Here is a 19,330-nt window from a genome sequence, read left to right as displayed (position 1 = left end):
GTCACTAAATATGTTTCAGTTTGTCAGTTTCTCTCTTCTACAAAAGGTCGTCCCAGAATTGAATGTCGTAATCCAAGTATGGTATGACTAGCATTGTATAAAGTAGTGTAACGTCCTCATTCCGGACACTGTTTCTCTTTTAACTCTTTTATTTTCTGAGGAATAGTATTTCATAGTGGTTTTAATTTACATTTCCCTGATTACTAAGAAGTTGTGCATCTTTTCATATCTTTATTGCCATTTATATATTTTCTTTTGTGGAATATCTGTTAAGAATTTTTTCTATTTTTCTATTTTTTTGTCTCTATTCCTAATAGCAACATTTTGTCCCTGTGTGTTGCAAGTAACTTTTATCCTGAGGCTAGCCTTTTTTTTTAACATTTTTAATTAGTCATATATAAAATATTTTTCTTTATGGTTAGTGCTTTTCTGTGAATTTTTAAAGAAATCTTTCCAGACCCTGAGAACGTGAAAATGTTATCTTACATTTATTTATAAAAGCTTTATTGTGGTGCTTTTTACATTTAGATCTACAATCCACCTGGAATTGATTTGTGTGTAAGGTTTGAGATATATGTCAAGTTTAATTTTTTTTCAAATGGATATCCAATTATTCTAGCACCAATAATTGAAACTACACCCTTTTCCCACTGTTTTGCAATACCATCTTTGTCAAAAATCAAATGATTATACATGCGTGAGTCTGTTTTTGGTGTCTGTATTCTGTTTCATTTGTCTATTTGTCTACCCTTGTGCCATTACCACACTATATTACTTACTATAAATTTAAATATCTTGAAATGTAATATGGCAAGTTCTCCTACTTTGGTCTTCATGAAGTGTCCTGACTGTTCATTGCCTTTTATATTTCCTTTTAAAAAGGTAGAATGTTTATAACTGTAATATACAAATACAATTGATTATAGTATGTTGACCTTGTATCAAGTAATTTTCTAAAGTCATGTGAATATTAATAGTTTATCTGTATATTCTTTTACATTTTCTATTTACACAATAATATCAACCATAAAAAATGGCAGCTCTATTTTTTCTTTCCAACCTTATTTTTTTATTCATTTTCATTTCCTTATTTCCTTTGACACCTCCAGAACACTCATTCCTTTCACCATTGTTGTGTAACAAGCAACCCCAAAGCTTAGTGGCATGAAGCAACCATTTTATTATACTCACAGATTCTGCAGGTCAAGAATTCAGCCAGGGCACAGAGGTGACTACTTGTCTCTTCTCTACTGTAATTAGGACCTCAGCTGGAAAGCCTTGAAGGCTGGGAGTCACTTGATGGCTGCAGGCTAAAACCATTTGGAGGTTTCTTTATTTGTGTGTCTGGTGCCTTTGTTGAGATGATTCAAACATTAAGCTCAGATGTAAATGTTGACTAGAGTGCCTGAATATGGCCTCACCATATGACTTTCTCATGGCATGGCAGCTTCAAAGAGTTGATCTTCTCATACTGCAGCTTACAGCCCAATGAACAAGGCAGAAACTAGATCATCTTTTATGACCTTATCTTGGAAGTCACATAGCATCATTTCTCCAGACAGCTATAATCCAGAAACAAGAAAAACAACACTTGAATGGACTCCAAAGGAACCTTTAAGGTGACTTGGATAGGCTCCAAAAGCAAAAGTTATATGTCTTTGAAAAAAGATAGCATCATCTGGAGCCTCATTATTAGTACCACGTTTTCATCTCAAAGTCTAGCACTCAATTGAAAATAATCTTACCTAAAAAAAATAGATGTGATTGAAAACTAAAGACTAGAAAAGCACACAAAAATTAAAAAGATGTATTACCATCAAAGGAGTAGCAGAAAAAAAAAATTATTGCTGACCGTACATCAGAACAAATGAGAGGCAGAAGACAATGGAAACATGGCTTCAATGTTCTAAAAGAATATAACTGTCAGCATAGAATATAACTGCTAAAATAATAACTGTCAGCATAGAAATCTAAAGCCAACAAAATATCCCTTACAAACTAATGTGAAATAAAGACACTTTCATATAAACAAAAGAGAATTATTCACCAAAGTTTCACACTAATTGAAATACTAAAGGATGTATTTCAGGTAAAATAAAAAAGATTATAGCTAAGAGATGCAGCAATAAGTGAAGAACAACAGAAATGGCAAATATCTGAGTAAATCTGAATGAGCAATATGTAAAACAATAAGTGTCTTGTGAGTTTAAAATATGTACAGAACTAAAAGACGTAAGAAAAATTTAAAATTGTATATATAAATAAAAACCTTCCCACAAAGTAAACTATAGGCCCAGGGTGTTTCATTGGCAAAATTTACCAAACATTTAAAGAATAAATAATGCCAATTTTACCCATATTCTTCAATATAATAGAAGAAAAAGGATATTTCTCAATCATTTCAAGGGCAGCTTAGTGTTCATTCCAAAGCTTGATGAATACATTTCAAGAAAAGAAATACACAGACCAATCTCATCTCTTGAAAAAGAGAAGCAAAGTTGCTAAACTGAGTAGTATCAAACCAAATCCAGTAGTATATAAAAAGGATAGTACTTTATGACCAAGTTGGGTTATTCTAACTGTTAAGCAGAACATTGGGCATCACTTACTAATCCCAGGAATTGACTCTAATCACATATGCCCATTGCATCGCCTTATCAGAGTCATGAAGGAGAACATAATACAGTTGAGCCCTGGATGAAACAACACTTTACTTACATAGAAAAAAGACAGAGCATAATTAGCTTCAATAGTGTGTGCTGGTACCCTCCATGGCTAGACGGTACCCCCTAGCAGCCAACACAGAGCAACTGGATAAGCACACCCTTCTTGTGCCTTAGAGGAAGGACCCTTATCCACACCCACCCCAACCCAGTCTGAAAGACAGAAAGCTAGGACATGTCTGAGAGCCACTGATGCATACACTTAGTAAAACAAAAGAACACTTAGTAAGTCTGAAACAGAAAAATATTTCTAGCCTGGAACAGGGTGTGTAGGCTGCTTATCTCTTGCTAAGGAAATATTTTAGTCTCAACACCTATTTTAAATGGCCAAGTGGGGGTCAAAAGACTGCATACACAAGACTGCCTTTCCCAACACTAAGAATTCAGGGTTGGTTCAACACTTGAAAAGCAATCAATGTAATATGCCTCATTAACTTAAGAAAGAAGAAAAATCACATGATCATCTCAACAGATGAAGAAAAGTAATGTGATAAATTCAACTTCCCTTCATGATTGAAAATTAGCAAACTAGAAATAAAAAAGAGCCTCTTTAATATGATAAAAGATGTATATAAAAAGCTAAAGCAAACACTATACTTAGTGGTGAAATATTAAACTTCTTCCTGTGACAATGGGAATGAAACATGAATACCTACTATTATGTCTTCTACTCAACATAGTGCTAGATATTCTAGGCAATATAAAAGAAGAAAAATAAAATAAAGTTATAATTTTTGGAAGGGAACAAATTTAAATGTAACCAATTGTAAATAATACACATGTATGTAGAAAATACAAAAAAATTAATAAACTATCTTAAATAATAAATTGTTTGAGCAAGATAACTGCCTGCAAGATCAATATATAAATAGAATGGTATTTGAACATATTAGTAACAGACATGGGAAATAAAAATGTTTAAACATACCATTTAAAATAAATAAAACAATATTGAAGGAAAAGAACAGAGTTGGAGGACTGACACTACCCAATTTCAAGGCTTACTATAAAGCTACAGAAATCAAGACAGTGTGGTATTGGTGAAAGAACAGACAAATAGATCAAGGGAACAGACTAGAGAGCCTAGAAATAGACCTACATTAATACAGTCAACTGACCTTTAATAATGAAGGCAATTGAGCTAATAAGATAATTCTTTTAACAAATGGTGCTGGAATAACTGGATACCTGCATGTAAAAAAAATGAGTCTAGACATGAGATTTTACACCCATTACAATAATTAACTCAAAATGGATCACTGACCTAAATTTAAAATGCAAAACTATAAAACTCCTAGAAGATACCATAGGAGAAAATCTAGGTGACTCAGAGCTTAACAATGACATTTTAGATAAAACATCAAAACCACAATCCATAAAAGAAGTAATCAGTAACCTTAACATCATTAAAAGTAACAAATTTCTTACACAGAATATGCAAATTTATTTAGATACAGAGTAGATTGGTAGTTGCTAGAGGCTGTTGGTGAGGGTTTGGGAAGAATAGAGGGGTTGGGAGGTGAGAACTAAAGGGTATGGGGTTTCTTTATGGGGTCGTGAGAATGTCCTAAAATTGGTTGTGGTGATGATTACATAACTGAATATAGTGCAGATAAAAACTATTAGATTGTACCCTTTAAAGGAATAAATTGTATAATATGTGAATTATACTTTAATAAATCTGTTACCAAATAAAATTTAAAAGTTCAGCTCTGCAGAAGACACTGTCAAGAGAATAAAAAGAGAAGCCAGAGACTGGGAGAAAATGTTTACAAAAGACATAACCGATAAGGGACAGTTTTACAAAATATACAAATAACAAAATATACAAAATATACAAATACTTAAAACTCAACAATAAGAAAATATACAAATACTTAAAACTCAACAAAAAGAAAACAAACAACCAAATAAAAATGGGCCAAAGATCTTAACCAACACCTACCTCATTAAAGAAATACAGCTGGCAAATATACACTTGAAAAGATGCTCAGCTTCATATGTCATGATGGAAATGTAAATGAAAACAACAATAAGATACCACTACACAACTATTAGAATAACCAAAATCCAGAACACTGACAACAGCAAATGCTGGTGAGAATGTAGAGCAACAGGAACGTCATTCATTGCTGGTGGAAATGCAAAATGGCACAGCCACTTTGGAAGTCAGTTTGGTGGTTCCTTACAAAATGAAGCATACTCATACCATATTACCCAGCAATCATGCTGCTTGGTGTTTCTCCAAAGGAGTTAAAAAGTTATGTCTACAGAAACCAGCACATGGATGTTTATAGCAGCTTTATTCACAATTGCCTACACTTGGAAGCAAATAAGATGTCCTTCAGTACATAAATGAATAGATTAACTGTGGTACATCCAAAAACGAAATATTATTAGATACTGAAAAGAAATGAGCTATTAAACCATGAAAATACATAGAGGAAACTTAAATCCTTACTATTCAGTGAAATAAGCTAAATAAGCTAGTCTGAAAAGGCTACATACTATATGGTTCCAACTATGGGACATTATGGAAAAGGCGAAACTATGGATAGAGTAAAAACGTCAGTGGCTTCCAGGGGTTGGGGGTAGGTAGACACAAATAGATGGAGCTATTTGAAAATAGTCTATTTGAAAACACACAGCCAGAGGAGACAAATAAAAAAACAATAAAAAACAATGAAGTACACCTGCAGGATCTAGAAAATAGCATCAAAGGGGAAAATCTGAACACAGTTATTGGCCTTCAAGAATAGGTAGAGAGAGAGAGACTCTCGGGCAGCAGACTTTTTAGTGGAAACCTTACAGTCCAGCAGTGCTGGAAGAAGAAAACTTTTACTCTAGAATAGTATATTCAGCAAAAATATCCTTGAAACATAAAAGAGAAATAAAGACTTTCCCAGACAAACAAAAGCTGAGCGATTTCATTAACACCAGACCTGTCCTACAAGAAATACTAAAAGGAGGATTTCAGTCAGAAATAAAAGAACAGTAATAAGCCATGAGAAATCATCTGAAATACAAAGTAAACTGGTAATAATGAATACACAGAAAAAGAAATTGTAGCACTGTGACTGTGGTGTGTAAACTACTCTTACCTTAAATGACCATCAGGGATAGACTGGATTGAGAAAATGTGGCACATATACACCATGGAATACTATGCAGCCATAAAAAATGATGAGTTCATGTCCTTTGCAGGGACATGGATGAAGCTGGAAACCATAATTCTCAGCAAACTATCACAAGGACAAAAAACCAAACACCACATGTTCTCACTCATAGGTGGGAATTGAACAATGAGAACACTTGAACACAGGAAGGGGAACATCACACATCAGGGCCTGTCGTGGGGTGGGGAGGGGGGGAGAGATAGCATTAGGAGATATAACTAATGTAAATGACGAGTTAATGGGTGCAGCAAACCAACATGGCACATGTATACATATGTAACAAACCTGCACATTGTGCACATGTACCCTAGAACTTAAAGTATATATAAAAAAAAAAAGTAGAAAGACTAAATGATGAACCAATCAAAAACAATAATTACAACATTTTGGCTGGGCACAATGGCTCACGTCTGTAATCCTAGCAATTTGGGAGGCCAAGGCTGGTGGATCTTTTGAGCTTAGGAGTTCGAGACCAGCCTGGGCAGTGTAGCAAAATCCCATCAGTACAATAATAATAATAATAATAATTAGCTGTGCACTGTGGCACATGCCTGTAGTCCCAGCTACTCAGGAGGCTGAGGTGGAACAATTGCTTGAGCCCAGGAGGCAGAGATTGCAGTGAGCCATGATTTTGCCACTGCACTCCAGCCTGGGTGACAGAATGAGACTCTGTCTCAAAAAAAAAGGAAAAATAAACAATAATTACAACTTTTCAAGACATAGACAGTACAATAAGATATAAGTAGAAACAACAAAAAGTTAAAAAAAGGAATAAAGTTAATATGTGTGGTTTTTAATAATTTTCTTTTTGCTTGCTTGTTAGGTTTTTTATTCAAACAGTGTAAAATTTCTAACTAAAAATAATGGGTTATAAGATAGTAACCTCTTGTAAGGTTGTAAGCCTCATGGTAACCTCAAATCAAAAAGCATACACTAGATACACAAAAAACCAAGAAATTAAATCATACAGTCAAAGAAAATCATCTTTAATAAAAGAAAGACAGGAAGGAAGGAAAGAAGAAAGAGGAAACACAAATCAGCCAGAAAACAAATAATAAAATGGCAGGAGTAAATCCTTACAATCAACAATAACACTGACCAGAAATGAACTAAATGCTCAAGTGAAAACACATAGACTGGCTGAATGGATTTAAAAAATACCCAATTATCTGTTGCCTGCAAGAAACACACTTCCCCTACAAAGGTGCACATGGATCGAAAACAAAAAGATATAAAAATATATTCCATACCAATGGAAACAAAAAAAGAGGAGGAGTAGCTACACTAATATCAGACAAAATAAATTTCAAGAAAAAATTCTATAAGAAGGAACAAAGACACTCTATAATGATGAAAGTGTCAATACAGTCAGAAAATACGACAATTTTTAATGTAAATGCACCCAACACTGGAATACCCAGATATATAAAACTAATATTATTAGAGCTAAAGAGAGACAGATGCCCCAATACAATAATAGCTGGAGACATCAAACACCCAACTTTCAGCATTGGACAGTTCTTCCAGAAAGAAAATCAACAAAGCAACATTAGAAATAATCTCCACTATAGACCAAAGTGAACTAACAGAAATTAACAGAACATTTCATCCAGTGGCTGCAGAATACACATTCTTCTCAGCACATAGATCATTCTCAAGGATAGACCATATGTACAGTAACAAAACAAGTCTTTAAAAATTTTTAAAAATACTGAAATAATATCAAGCATCTTCTCTAACCACATGGAATAAAACTATAAATCAATGACAAGAGAAATTTAGGAAATTATAAAAACACGTGGAAATTAAATAATATGCTCCTGAATGACCAGTGGATCAGTAAAGAAATTAGGAAGGTAATATAAAAATTGGTTGAAACAAACGATAATGGAAACACAGCATACCAAAACCTATGAGATACCGCAAAAGCACTATAAGATGGAAGTGTATAGCTATAAGTGCTACATAAAAAAATACTTCAAATAAGCAACCTAATAATTTATTGTAAAGATGTGCTTATTTTACATTGCATGCCTATATCAAAACATCTCATGTACCCCATAAATATATACACCTAATATGTACCCAAAAAATTAAAAATTAAAAAATTATAATTAAAGTAAAAGAACTAGAAAAGCAAGAGCAAACAAAACACAAAATTATTCAAAGAAATGATATCAGAGCTGAAATTAGTAAATATGAAATGAAGAAAATAATACAAAAGATCTATGAAACAGAAAGTTGGTGTGCTGAAAAGATAAATTAACAAACTTTTAGTCAAACTAATTCTGAAAAAGAGAGAAGACCCAAATAAAATCAATGTTGAAATATGTGACATTTCAATTGATACTGAAGAATTTCAAAGAATCATTAGTGGCTACTGTGAGCAACCATATGCCAATTGGAAAATCTAGAAGAAATGGATGAATTCCTACACAAATACAAGTTACCAAGATTGAACCATGGATAAATCCAAAACCTGGACAGATCAATAACAAGTAATGAGATTGAAGCCATAATAGAAAGATTTTTAGTAAAGAAAGCCTGGCACCCAGTGGTTTCACTGCTGAATTCCACCAAACATATAAAGAAGAATTAATACCAACCTACTCACACTATTCTGAAAAATAGAAGAAGGGACACTTTTAAATTCATTCTATGAGGCCAGTATTGCTCTGATACAAAAAAACAAAGACACATCAAAAAAGGAGAACTATAGGTGAATATCTTTGTTGAATATTGACACAAAAATACTCAACAAAATACTTCCAAACTGAATTCAATCACACATTAAAAACATCATTCATGATCACCAAGTAGGATTTATCCCATTAATTGAAGGATAGTTCAAGTTATGCAAATCAATTATTGTTATATATCATACAAAGAGAATGAAAGACTAAAATCATATGATTATTTCAATTGATGCTAAAAAAGCATTTGAAAAAATCCAACATCCCTTCATGATAAAAACCCTCAAAAAACTGGGAATAGAAGCAACATACCTTTACATAGTAAAAGCCATATATGACAGACCCATAGTTAATATCATACTTAATGAGGAAAAACTGAAAGTCATTTCTCTAAGATCAAGAACATGACAAGGGTGCCAACTTTTGCCATTGATATTCAGCATAGTACTGGAAGTCCTAGCTAGAGTAATCAGAAAAGAGGAACAAATAAAGAGTACCCAAATTGGAAAAGAAAAATAAAATTATCCTTGTTTGCAGATGATGTAATCTTATATTTGGTAAAACCTAAAATCTCCTCCAAAGAGCTATTAGACCTAATATACAAATTCAGTAAAGTTGCAGGATACAAACTCAACATATAATAACTACTAGCATTTCCATATGGCAACAGAAAACAATCTGAAAAATAAATCAAGTAACCCCATTTGCAGTAGCTACAAATAAAATAAAATAACTGGGAATTAACTTAATCAAAGAAGTGAATGATCTGTACAATAAAAACTATAAAACATTGATGTAAGAAATTGAAGAAAAGAAAAAAAATTGGAAGGGTATTCCACAATCATGAATGGAAAGAATTAATATTGTTAAAATATTCATAGCACTCAAAGCAATCTACAAATTCAATGTAATATCTGTCAATGTAACAATGACATTCTTAACAGAACAAAAATTTAAAATTTATATGGAACCACAATAAACCCAGAATAGCCAAAGCTATTCTAAGAAAAAGAACAGAACTGGAGGAATCACATACCTGACTTCAAATTATATTACAGAGCTATAGTAACTAAAACAGCATGGTAACACCATAAAAACAGACACACACAGACCAATGGAGCAGAATAGAAAAACTAGAAACAAATTCACACACCTAAAGTGAACTCATTTTCAGCAAAGGTGCCAAAAACATACACTGGGGAAAAGAAAGTCACTTCAATAAATGGTGTTGAGAAAACTGGATACTCATTTTCAGAAGAATGGAACTAGATCCCTCTCTCTTGCCACATAGAAAAATCAATTCAAAATGGATTAAAGACTTCAACCTAAGATATAAAACTAAGAAACTAGTAAAAGAAAACATTGGGGAAACTCTCCAGGACATTGGACTAGGCAAAGATCTCTTTGAGTAATAACCCACAAGCATAGGAAACCACAGCAAAAGTTGACAGATGATATCAAATCAAGTTAAAAAGCTTCTGCACAGCAAAAAACAAAAAGACAAAGCAAAACAAAACAAAACAAAAAAAAACAATAAAATGAAGAGACAACCCACCTAGTGGGAGAAAATATTTGTAAACTACCCACCTGCATTACTCAGTTCTCACACTGCTATAAAGAAATATATGAGACTGGGTAATTTGTTTTAAAAAGGTTTAATTGGCTCACAGTTCTGAAGGCCATACAGGAAGCATGATGCTGGCATTTGCTCAGCTTCTGGGAAGGTCTCAGGAAACTTTCAATTATTGAGAAAGGCAAAAGGGAAGCAAGCATGTCTTACCTGGCCAGAGCAGGAGCAAGGGGGCAGAAGGTACCATACACTTTTAAACAACCAGTTCTCACAATAATTACTATTGTGATGACAGCTCCAGGAGGGATGGTATTAAACCATGAGAAACTGCCCCCATAATCCAATCATCTCCCATCAGGCCCCTTCTCCAACACTGGCTATTACAATTGAACATGAAACTTGGGTGAAGACAAAGATCCAAACCATATCATTCCATCCCTGGCCCCTCCCAAAACTCATTTATTTCTCAAATTGCAAAATACAATCAGGCCTTCCCAACAGGCCCCCAAAGTCTTAACTCATTCCAGCATTGACTCAAAAGTCCAAATTTCAAAGTCTCATCTGAGACAAGGCAAGTCCTTTCCACCTAATAGCCTGTAAAATAATAAACAAGTTAGTTACTTCCAAGATACAATGGCGATATAGGCATTTAATAAGCACTCCTGTTTCAAAAGGGAGAAATCATCCAAAATAAGGGACTACAGGCCCCACACAAGTCTGAAACCCAGAAAGAAATTTATTACATCTTAAATCTCCAAAGTAATATTCTTTGACCCCAATGTCTCACATCCAGGGCACACTGGTGCAACACTGCTCCAACCCCACATTTCCCCTCCATGCTGCCCTAGTAGAGGTTCTCCATGAGGGCTCCACCCCTGCAGCAGGCTTCTGCCTGGGCATCCAAGCTTTTCCATACATCTTCTGAAATCTAGATGTAGGCTCCCAAGCCTCAGCTGTTGTATTCTGCACACCCACAGGCTTATTACAACATGGAAGCCACCATGGCTTATGGCTTTCACCCTCTGAGGCAGTGACCCAAGCTGCATCTGGGCCCCTTTTAGCCATAGCTGGGGTTGGAGCAGCTGGGATACAGAAAGCAGTCTCCTGAGGCTGCACAGGGCACCAGGGCCCTGGGCCTGGCTCAGGAAATGATTCTTCCCTCCTAGGCCTCCGGGCTTGTGATGGAAGGAGCTGCCAAGCAAGTCTCTGAAATGCCTTCAAGGCATTTTTTTTTCATTGTCTTGGCTATCAGCACTTGCTTTTCTCTTAGTTATCAAATTTCTGCAGCCAGCTTGAATTCCTTCTCTGAAAATGGCCTTTTCTTTTCTACCACATGACCAGGCTACAAATTTTCCAAACTTTTATGCTTTGCTTCCCTTTTAAATGTAAGTTCCAGTTTCAGTTCATTTCTTTGCTGCTTAGAAATTTCTTCCATCAGATACCCTAAATCATCTCATAACAAAAATGACCAATACGTTTCTTATCTTCATCTGAGACCTCCTGAGACTGGCCTTCACTGTGCATATCACTATCAGCATTTTGGTCATAACCATTTAACCAGTCTCCAGGAAGTTACATACTTTCCCTCATCTTCCTGTCTTCTTCTGAGCCTTCCACACTCTTCCAACCTCTGCCCATTACCCAGTTCCCATTACCCAGTTTCACTTCTACAATTTCAGGTATCTTTATAGCAATGCCACACTCTTTGATACCAATTTGTCATATTAGCCAGTTCACACACTGCTATAAAGATACCTGAGACTGGATAATTTATAAAGCAGCGAGGTTTAATTGGCTTGTTAATGGATAAAGAAATTGTGGTACATATACACAGGCAGGCATACAGGAAGCATAGCAGCATCTACTTCTGGGAAGGCCTCAGGGAGCTTTTACTCATGGCAGAAGGCAAATCAGAAACAGGTGTCTTACATGGCAGGAGCAGGACCAAGGAAGATTGGGGTGGGGGGTGCCACACACTTTTAAACAACCAGCTATCACAAGAATTCATTATCACAACAACAGCTCCAATGGGGATGGAGTTAAACCATTAGAAATCACCCCATGACCAATTGGCCTGCCACCAGGCCCCACCTCCAACATTGGGAATTACAATTGAACATGAGATTTGGGTGGGGACACAGAACCAAACCATGTCACCATCTGACAAGGAATTTATAGCCAGAATATATAAGGAGCTCAAACACGTTCTGTAGGAAAATGCCTAATAATCCAATTCAAAAATAGACAAAAGATTTGAATAGAGATTTCTCAAATGAAGACATACAAATGATAAACAGATATATGAAAAGAGACTCAACATCATTGGTCATCAGAGAAATGCATATCAAAACCGCTATGAGATATCATCTCACCCCAGTTAAAATGGCTTTTATCCAAAGACCGGCAATAACAGATGCTGGCAAGGATGTGGAGAAACGGGAACCCACATACACTGTTGGTAGTAATGTAAGTTAGTACAACCACTATAAAGAACAGTTTGGAAGTTCCTCAAAAAACTAAAAATAGAGCTACAATATGATCCAGCAATCCCACTCCTAGGTATATACCCAAAAAGAAAGGAAATCAGTATATCAAAGAGATATCTGTACTCTCATGTATATTACAGCCCTATTCACAATAGCCAAGATTTGGAAGCAACCTAAGGGTCCGTCAACAAATGAATGAAGGTATTGTGGTACATATACACAACTGACTACTATTCAGCCATAAAAAAGAATGAGATCCTTTCCTTTGCAACAACATAGATGGCACTGTAGGTCACTATATTAAATAAAATAAGCCAGGCACAGAAAGACAAAGATCACACATTCTCACGTATTTGTGGGTGTTAAAAATTAAAACAATTGAACTCATGTTGATTTGGGGTGGAGAGTTCTGTAGATGTCTATTAGGTCTGCTTGGTGCAGAGCTGAGTTCAAGCCCTGGATATCCTTGTTAACCTTCTTTCTCATTGATCTGTCTAATACTGCCACTGGGGTGTTAAAGTCTCCCATTATTATTGTGTGGGAGTCTAAGTCTCTTTGTAGGTCTCTAAGGACTTGCTTTATGAATCTGGGTGCTCCTGTATTGGGTGCATATATATTTAGGATAGTTAGCTCTTCTTATTGAATTGATCCCTTCACCATCATGTAATGGCCTTCTTTGTCTCTTTTGATCTTTGTTGGTTCAAAATCTGTTTTAACAGAGACTAGGATTGCAACCACTTCTTTTTTGCTTTCCATTTGCTTGGTAGATCTTCCTCCATCCCTTTATTTTGAGCCTGGTGGTAACAAAATCTCTTGGCATTTGCTTGTCTGTAAAGGATTTTATTTCTCCTTTACCTATGAAGCTTAGTTTGGCTGGATATGAAATTCTGGGTTGAAATATTTTTTAACATTTTAGTACATTTATTAAATTAATAAATGTAATCTTAGAACATGTATTAGTTCTTTAAGAATGTTGAATATTGGCCCCCAGTCTCTTCTGGCTTGTAGGGTTTCTGCTGAGAGATCCGCTGTTAGTCTGATGGGCTTCCCTTTGTGGGTAACTCGACCTTCCTCCCTGGCTACCCTTATCATTTTTTCCTTTATTTCAGCCTTGGTGAATCTGACAATTATGTGTCTTGCTCTTGCTCTTCTCGAGGAGTATCTTTGTGGTGTTCTCTGTATTTCCTGAAGTTGAATGTTGGCCTGTCTTTCTAGGTCTTTCTAGGTTGGGGAAGTTCTCCTGGATAATATCCTGAAGAGTGTTTTCCAACTTGGTTCCATTCTCCCTGACACTTTCAGGTACACCAATCAAATGTAGATTTGGTCTTTTCACATAGTCCCATATTTCTTGGAGGCTTTGTTCATTTCTTTTTACTCTTTTTCCTCTAACTTTGTCTTCTCACTTTATCTCATTAATTTCATCTTCGGTCACTGATAGCCTTTCTTCCACTTTTCAAATTGGCTATTGAAGCATGTGCATGCATCACGAAGTTCTCGTGCCATAGTTTTCAGCTCCATCAGGTCATTTAAGGTCTTCTCTACACTGTTTATTCTAGTTAGCCATTCGTCTAACCTTTTTTCAAAGTTTTTAGCTTCCTTGCGATGGGTTCAAACATGCTCCTTTAGTTTGGAGAAGTTTGTTATTACCGACCTTCTGAAGCCTACTTCTGTCAACTCATCAAAGTCATTCTCCGTCCAGCTTTGCTCTGTTGCTGATGAAGAACTGTGATCCTTTGGAGGAGAGGAGGTGCTCCTCTGATTTTTAGAATTTTCAACTTTTCTGCTCTGGTTTCTCCCCATCTTTGTGGTTTTATCTACCTTTGGTCTTTCATGTTGGTGACCTACAGATGGGGTTTTGGCGTAGATGTCCTTTTTGTTCATGTTGATGCTATTCCTTTCTGTTTGTTAGCTTTCCTTCTAACAGTCAGGCCCCTCTGCTGCAGGTCTGTTGGAGTTTGCTAGAGGTCCACTCCAGACCTTGTTTGCCTGGGTATCACCAGTGGAGTTTGCAGAATAGCAAATATTGCTTCCTGATCCTTCCTCTGGAAGCTTCCTCCCAGAGGGGCACCCACCTATATGAGGTGTCTATCAGCCCCTACTGGGAAGTGTCTCCCAGTTAGGCTACACAGGGGTCAGGGACCCACTTGAGGAGGCAGTCTGTCCGTTTTCAGAGCTCAAACACCGTGTTGGGAGAACCACTGCTCTCTTCAGAGCTCAGTTGGAAATGCAGAAATCACCTGTCTTCTGGGTCGATCATGCTGGGATCTGCTGACTGGAGCAGTTCCTATTTGGCCATAGTTCCATGTAGCTGGGAGAGACCTCACAATCATGGCAGAAGGTGAAGGCACTTCAGTGGAAAGCAGGGGCTCCAATGGGGTAAAGGCATGCTCCATAACAGATTATTGGCCTACAATGGCGGGTGGAGCCACAGAGTTGGGAGCACAGGCTGCAGGAGCTACGGTGATTGACTGCTTGGCATGCGGCTGAGGAGCCTCTGGGATATATAAATTTTCAAAATTTATTTAAGGGTTATGGAATCAATATATTTAAGTGATCCTGAAGACATGTTTTCATCTTACATTTATGAAATTTCTTCAAACTCCTTATAAAAATTAAAATATAACATAATTTTTTATTTTCCTTTCCACAAGTCTTGTAACTCTACAAATAAAGAAAATTAACTTAAAACTATAGTTAACCAAAACTATATTTCATAGGCCGTTAGTCTAGAATAATGATAAGTAATACACACATATGCACACACACACACACACACACACACACACACACACACAAATAGAATTGTTCTGTGTTCAAATACTTTGCTAAATACCTGTTTCCCATATTTATTTGGCCATAGAACAGATTTTTTAATTCCAGCACCATTCTATTAACATTTAGTATTCTGAGGGACACCAGTTTAAGTAACACTGGTTTCGCATAATACATTCTTAGTGAATCCACATTGACTTTTAGTAACATCCATTTCTTTTTCCAAAGTGCTTTTTAATACATTTAGAATCTTTCTTAGACTTCCACTCTTATGTTCAAATAAATAAATCATATTCTTCCATCATCAGTCTTCTGAACCCTCTTTTATTCTTCTTAGTAAGTTTACTAATAGTTGTTCATCAGTTTCATTTACTAATCTTCTCACTACTTATTCTAAGTTGTTCCCCCCTACCTCGTACAGCTTGAGAATTATGACAAGAGTATCATGTGTCAATGCAGAGTCTATTTATAAGGTTTTGGAATGGAGTCATATACTACATATACTATAAAGCAGATAAATGCTACTCTTAGAAAAAAATACATTGCAGAAAAGAACACTTCTATTTCTACACTACAAGACTTTAAAATACTTATTAAATTATTTATTATATGGCAAGCAGTGTGTATTTTATGTACTTTCATTATTTCATTTAACTCTTCATAGAAATCCTATGAAATAGATATTATCCTTATTTGATGGAGGATAAATCTAAGGCATAATATTTAAGCAATTTGCTCAAGATCATGTAACTAGTAAAGAGAGAAGCAATGTTTCAGAAGTAGATGTATTTAATTCTATGTTTTTAACTACTATGCTATACTGCCTCCCTGAGGACAAACTTTATATTTATTCCTTAGTATCTCAGAATGCCTAGTATAGTAGTTGCTCAAAAAATATTTACTGACTGAATAACTATATAAACAAATGCATTTCAGCTGGGTCAAGGGACTTTCATGCATTCAAAGAATTTATGTACTCTAGGAAAATATCTCTTTCCGTCTTTAAACGCCTATTTACTAGTGTTATTCTACCCTTATCAGTCTATAGAAGTCTGTCTAAATACTATGCGTGTCTTTCAAAATTAATTCTTGAAATTCTGTAAATTAAATAAAAAGGAAAAGGAGATTTTAAAAACAGCTTAACAGATTTCTGCATACCCTTTAATAAAGGACTGTATGATGTGTGAGGTCTCTGTTAGATAAACACATAAGTGTAATAAACATTTTCTTAAGATTTATTTCTTATTTTTCTATAATGAGACTATTATTTTACTAGAGAGTGATCATCTTACATATGATAGTATTAATATCTTTTGTTAACTTAGGAGGAATTACAGAAAAAAATATTTCTAACTTTATGGAAGTCTCTCAGTTCACTGTCTTAATTTAACACATACCATATCTCCAGGAGTTCACATCATAAAGACAAACAAATCTAAGTGAGTAATTCTAACATAAGATAACTATAAATGCAATAAGATAGACACAAGTAAGATGCCATGGGAAGAGATTCACTAAGATAAGGTGGACCTGAAAAGGTTACATTCATTCAAAGACAGTTTACTGGATAACTACCACTTGCCAGGCACTGTGCTCATTATGAGAGAGACAGCAATGCCTTGAAACAAGATTTCTACACTTTAGGAGTTTATAGCTTTGTAGGAATTACCAATAAGAAACAAAAAGTATAGTACTCACTGAGGAGTGTTATAGAAAACAGTATATATATAAAACACACAAAATAGCATGGAAGCACAGCAAAAAGAAATATTAAATCTTCTTGGGAGAAATGGAAAAGATTTGCTGAGGAGCTAACTTTCCTCTTTTAAACTGTTATTTATTTATCTTGTTTTCAATGTGTAATATAGTCACATGTCTCAAAATAAAGCAATATAACAAGGTTTATATTCAGAAGTCCCATTTCTATCCTTTCTCAATCTACATGGCTCCTCCTACCCCCTCCATTAACTGCTTTTATTCAATATTGTGGCTACTTCAAGTGTTTCTTTATGTAAAAGCAAGAAAATTATGATATACTTCACTTTCATTTCCAACCTTTATTTATTACAGAGGTAGTATACTATAGATACTCTTCCTTTCCTTGCTTTTTTTCACTGAACTCTATATCCTGGAACCTTCTCATATCAGTATAAATAAAGAGCGGGTCTTCATTCTTTGTTTTTCAAACAGGTGCGTAGTACTCCATTGTATGAATGTACTGTAACTTATTTAACCAGTTCTCTGTGATGTACATTTGAGTTATTTCTAATATTTTATTAATCCAAGCAGTACACCAATAAAAAGTTTTGTATATATGCATACACAGGTATATCTGTAGACATAAATTCTAATAGGATTGTTGAGTCAAAGAACAAATTCATTTGTATTTTTTATAAATATTACAAAATTAACCTTCATAGGGATTGTTCTACCAAAATATATGAGAGTGCTTACTTCCTGAAGTTTATTGCTGAACATTCTTTTTCATTGTAGTTTAATCCATATTTCTCTTTTATGAGAAAGGTTGAGCATTTTTCATATATGTCTTATCAATTTCTAAAAGTAGGAGGATTAGGTCTTATCTGTGATATCAGTTGCAAATATTTTTTCCAGTTTTTCATTTGTCATTTAAAATTTTTTTATAATGGTATGTTTTATGATCATGTAAATTTTTTGTTTATTTGCTTTTAAAGTAGTTGATATTATCAGTCTTTGTTTCTTTGGCCTGGACTTTTTACCACAGTTTAAAAGGTCTTTCCTGTCACTCAATTATACAAAAATTCACTGTTTCCTTCTTGTTCTTTTATAGTTTTTTTTTTACATTGGGTGTTTTTTTCTGGGTGTTCAGTGTACATAACAACAATCTCTTTACATGTATTCTTTCCTTCGCTTTTTTCTGGAATACTTTAAAGCAAATTTCAGACATTATGTTAGTTCACTCCTTAATATTTCAGAGTACATATCAAACTAGTAGGACTTATTTTTCCACGTAACCACCCTGTTATTACCATACCTACCAAAATTAACAATAATGTTTTGATAACATCTAATACCCAGGTTAGGTTAAAATTTTCCTAATTATCTCAAAGATATCTTTTTCTAACTTTTTTCTCATCAGCATGCAAACAATGTCCACACATTTGGTTTTCATGTTTCTTATGTTTATTCTACATTCCCCTGTTTTTCTCTCTATTGTGTACATAAATTTAAGGAGCAGAGGGAAAAACCAAAAGAGTGAAGTGTTGCTCTTTAAAAATGGATTTACAGCCTCCTCAATTTTTATTTTTAGGGAAAGAAAGATGATTTAAACAAGCAAATAATATTTAGCTTTGTTCAAGCACATTTAATTTTATCAAGACACGATTCATAAGAAGTAATTTATTTTTAATAGAGTTACACTTTATGGAATTAATCTAGGATTCTTTAATTTGTTTCTTGTGAACATTCTTATCAGTTTTGATTTTACATACTTATCGCTTATTTCAAATATTTTCTTATAGGAGGACAAAATGATTTCAGTAATGTATCATAATTTGGGTACAGTATGTAAAATGACCCTGAACCACTGTGGTTGGAATGTAGTGATCAAGGGTTGGAGTGACTTGAGATGAAGTACAAAAAGAGAAACAGATGCTAAACCATGCAGCACTTTCTAGGGCCATTAAGGATTTTAGTTTTTATCCTGAGAACAATGGTGAGTCATCAAAAAGCTTTAATTTTCCAGTTGTATACCTTTAACTCAGGAAAACCACGGATATTTCTATGTGTGATTAACTATCTCACATAAAAATATACAAGGAAATGTAATCTTTTTCGCTCTTATTCATAAATATGTGATTCAAAACAATGAATTTTTAAATAACTGAGTAAATTATGTTGTCAAGTCTGGAAACATGACATCACATTTCTG

General features: G+C 34.7%; 1 protein-coding gene across 9 annotated transcripts in view; it reads left to right on the top strand.

Moving 5' to 3' along the window:
* HMGN5 (high mobility group nucleosome binding domain 5) overlaps positions 1–19,330 on the top strand; it is a 94,479-nt gene that overhangs the window by 7,223 nt on the left and 67,926 nt on the right. The window lies entirely within an intron of this gene.

This window comes from Pongo pygmaeus, chromosome X (genome assembly GCF_028885625.2).
Source record: "Pongo pygmaeus isolate AG05252 chromosome X, NHGRI_mPonPyg2-v2.0_pri, whole genome shotgun sequence".
Taxonomy (NCBI): Eukaryota; Metazoa; Chordata; class Mammalia; order Primates; family Hominidae; genus Pongo; species Pongo pygmaeus.
Note: the sequence above shows the minus strand (reverse complement) of the source record. Positions and strands in the feature narration are given on the sequence as shown.